A 4371-nucleotide genomic window follows, 5' to 3' on the forward strand; every position below is an offset into this window, starting at 1 on the left:
CTTTGCCAACAATCTTCCAACCAAATCTATTTCCCAGCATTGGGCTAATACAGTGGAAAAACTTCCCAACCATTAATACTCAAACCAAAAACCAACATGCCAATGTTAATACTTTTGGCAAGTTTCTTTATAATATTAATAAATATTTTACAAACAATTGCATCATTTCTTGTATGTATAAAAATTTATTAAGATTATATTATTAAGACATTTTCAAACACTGGAGAAGAATACAAGGAATGATAAAAAAAAACGTATGTATTTATCATTATAAAAGTAAAACATTTCTTAGCGGAGCCAATAAGCAAAACGAATTTTACATATACTATAATTACCGTCATACATTACAAAAAAAGTAGCAAGATGCTATTGTATTTATTGAAAGAAAAAAGGTGCAAGAGGTTGACAATTTAGGTGTCAAAGAACACAATGTCATTTCAATAGAATAGCTTATTATTACAAAATGGAATACATCCAAATGCTGATGTGTCAGCGAAATCTGCTGTAAGAATATACTTTTTATGTAAATAACTTGAGGATACAATAACTCTGTTCTTACATTCTTTTAACTTAAACATAAACAATCTACTGCTTGGAAGAGGTGAAGCGAAAATGTCCAATTTGTTTATGAAAATGTTCAATTTAAATTATATGTACAAACCATCATTACTACAATCCTTTTCAATGGAGTTTACAACAACAACATCACCCACCATCTTTCATTAAGAAGCAATCATCAGGTGAGGTTGTTCCCACAATACAATTCTCATTTTCATTCAAAAGTATAGATTTGATACAGTCAAATGAACTTGTAGTCTGAACAACAGAACCACTTTGAATTATGTCTGTAGATCCTAAAACAGAAGGGACTTCATGAAATTCACTCATTATAATTTCTGCAGCTTTAGAAATGACTCGTCTCTCATATCTTGCTGAAAAAGTATCACCAGTCTTTACTTGTTTACTTATTTCTTGATGTTCCTGCAGTTGCCTTTTCCTTTCTACATTGCTCCCGGCTGCCATTTCTATCATTGACAAAGCGGAACCAGCTTTGTATCACTGAGTGTATTTCATAATCTGATGCATTTGTTGTACATGAATTCCTTCGAACTGAAACTAGAAACAATTCAAACTGTTAGATCCATGGATGAACTCAAATGTAACATACCATATGATATGTGTACTTGGGCTTATCTTTAGTATGAGGATTAAACTTATTCCCTGTCCCATGAAAGGAAACTAATATTCACATATTATCCACGTGGGGTGACATTAATCCTTCATATCTAGACAGTTACTTATACTATATGCATGGATGTCCGCAGGATTTTTTCCAGGGAGGGGCAAGGAAGGTTTTTTTTTCCCCAGGGTAGGGGGCAAACAAGGCACATTTTCCCCCAAAAATAGTGTTGTTTCCTAAAAACAAATTGCTCAAATTTGAATTTATGGTGTTCATGCAACAATTAACAGATATTATTGTGGCTAAAATGAAATTATATGTGTGAAATACATAATTTTTGGTTGACTTTCATTTTCCGGGGGGGGGGGGGCATGCACCCCATCCGGACGCCCATGACTATATGGTAGGGAAAGGAATTACAGAGATTTGCCACAATATTCATTTCGTGTGAGTCATGTAAAACTGCAGGGAAGAAACTGCATGGCTAGCCTGGCCTCATCTGAGATCTAACTCACTACCTTCTGAATATAAAGTGAAAGCTCAACTAACTGAGCCAGGCTTGCTGAATTCTGAGAAATGAGTTTGCACTTATTCTAGTAAAAGCAGAATACTTCAGTGTTACATGAAATAATATTAGTTTTTCCTATTAAGTAAATAAGACAGCTGAAGTAAAAAAAATATATATACCAAAAACAATGGTAAAATTAAACAACAAATAAGTTTTTTTTTTAATAAAAATGTTTCTTCTCAGAATACATTTTTAAAATGTCCTTATTAGAGGATTTTTAAAGACTTATGTAAAAGAATGCTTACTGTTAATACTAAATGTTCCAAAACTTTCCATCATGTACATTATTTGGATTTTACATCAACAAGTAATGGCCCTACAGCCAAATTTAGTTACCAATTGAAAAAAGAAAAAAAGAACAGCCTTCTAACTTACTTGGTACAAGTTCCAATAATTTCAAATGTCGGAGAGGTATTTTGTTGTGTTCTCCAGTCCAGTTATGACTTGCTGCCAATGCATTAGAAAATATTTTATCCAGAATTCTTCACTCAATTTGCTGTAGGTTTTTGCCTCCAATGAAACTCATGTATGATTCCTACAACGGATCATTAATTCAATCAAGAAGCACTGACTGCACTGTGGGCGATACAAGGTACACATTTTATCGTAAAATTTCAATCTCCGGGAAACGTATTTCTTCAATTTTACAGAACGGAACTGAGTTTCTGTACACTTTTGAAAGGTCATGGAAGTGTTTTCTTCCATCGTTCAATTTATTTGGCCGGTAAATCATGTATTTTTCTAGATTAATGTTTGTCTCTCTGATGCACGAAAGCTGTTGCCTCTATTTCCTTCCACTACATAAACCAGATGTTGTGAGCATTTCATGACGTAACCCCCGGTCAGTGTTTCCAACCACACATATTTGTAACTATGTTAACGTTACATAACCTATGTAAATCTGCATCTTAATGTACATGGTTTTTGAGTATGTTAACTTAACAAAGTTAATGTAACGTAACTAATGTAACCCCCTTTTTTTTTTAACTATGTTAACCTAACCTACCGTAACTAAGATAACCCTTCTTTTAACTAGGGAAGTAGTTATTTTTTGGTTAGGAAGGTTGGAAACACTGCATACCCACTGACGATAGACAACGTTAGTCAAGATTTGCCCACCATATTGTGTGTAACGCAAACGAAGAAGGAACGAACAATAATTACTCGATATGTGCAAAATTGAAATTATTTTCGTCAAAAAAGCGAAATCCCACCTTAAAGAATCTTTAGCAATGCATAATAGGTAAGTACAAATGTGAAAAATAACAAAATAAACGAATTTAAGACGTCTCCCGGAGATCGAAATTTTTATGAAAACTGAAATACTTCAATTTGCATGATTTTTACAGTGAAACTTATATTGAAGTAAAAGAAGCACGTGGAGTTTAGAATGTAATTGATCTCTCTTAAATTACAACATACCACTTTGAGCTACAGTCAATTATGCTGAAAATGTTAACTGCTCGATTAACACACACAAAAAAAAGTTTGACATTAATGATTTCACTCACGGAAATATGTCAACTTACCATCTGCTTCATGTGCTCAGGAGAAGAAAGTAACCACTCTTCCACCCTCTGAATGTCATCCTCTGTTTGACAAGGAAGCTTTAGATTTTCAGGCAAGGGCTGATTTGAGGATATCAATGTTGGATTCAAATTTTCCAAAATAAGCTTCTGATTTTCATGTATTTCTAACAGTCTATTCTCAATTTTTGCCCGTTGACGTGAAATAACAGATAAACTACTCCCATGAAACTGGCAATTTGCAATTCTCGTCTGACCCAGATGTAGATTGTAGAGCCGAAGTTGCTTTGCCTTCACCTAGAATGAAGATGCCAGTAAAAGTAAAAGATCAATCTCTTGCAATCAGTACAATATACATATTACAAATTGAAACAGGAAAATAGCTACAGTGTGTCGTTGTACAGTTACAAACATGTTAGTGTATCTTCCGGTACTAGTTTACTATCCTTCGGACAGATTTCTTCATTTCTACAGAAGAAACTACTTACCGTAATAAGTTCCTGTAGTATTGTCTAACATCTGGAAGGTGTTTTGTGTGATGTGGGAATGTTTCATAGCGGAAATTCAACCATTGATGCATAGCCCCACGAACCATTTCCGGTAAGGTTAGGTTAGGTAGGGTCACAATAGGTTACAATAGTTAAAAATTGGTTTCGAAAAAAATATGCGTAGCCCCACACAACATTCTCGCATAGCCCCACACACCATTCCCGCATAGCCCCACAAACCATTTGCGGAAACGTACGTTCTTCAGTTACAAAAACACTTTTTTTAAAAAAAAAAAATGATCAAAAAAACATGAATACACGTTAAAAAATGATTCGCGAAGCAGATAGGTAAGTAGAAATGTCAATAATTGACGAAACTCAGAAGTTATGGGTGTCCGAAGGATAATAAACATTTACCACAAAGGCACATATTGAACAAAATCTTAAGCAATTGCTACAACTCTGCAATAGGTGTTAGCAGAAGTAAATCGAAATCAAACCATGTAAAAATTGCATTCATAACATGATGAAATCACAATAAAACAAAAGGAACTTGAGCAACTGGCAACTGGAAAGATACGAAAAATACTCTTTCAACATTCTTCGTTG

At 34.1% G+C, this 4371-nt stretch overlaps 1 long non-coding RNA gene across 1 annotated transcript; it reads right to left on the minus strand.

Moving 5' to 3' along the window:
- Nucleotides 1-620: 620 nt before the first annotated feature.
- On the minus strand, nt 621-3459 carry LOC145987839 (uncharacterized). The gene is made up of 3 exons (XR_014441693.1): nt 3278-3459; nt 2124-2283; nt 621-1116 (listed from the first exon to the last, which is right to left on the minus strand). It is a non-coding gene; the product is annotated as an uncharacterized LOC145987839 (long non-coding RNA).
- Nucleotides 3460-4371: the final 912 nt, after the last annotated feature.

The sequence above is a fragment of the Lepisma saccharinum genome, chromosome 1 (assembly GCF_977018435.1).
Source record: "Lepisma saccharinum chromosome 1, izLepSacc3.1, whole genome shotgun sequence".
NCBI classification, from domain to species: domain Eukaryota; kingdom Metazoa; phylum Arthropoda; class Insecta; order Zygentoma; family Lepismatidae; genus Lepisma; species Lepisma saccharinum.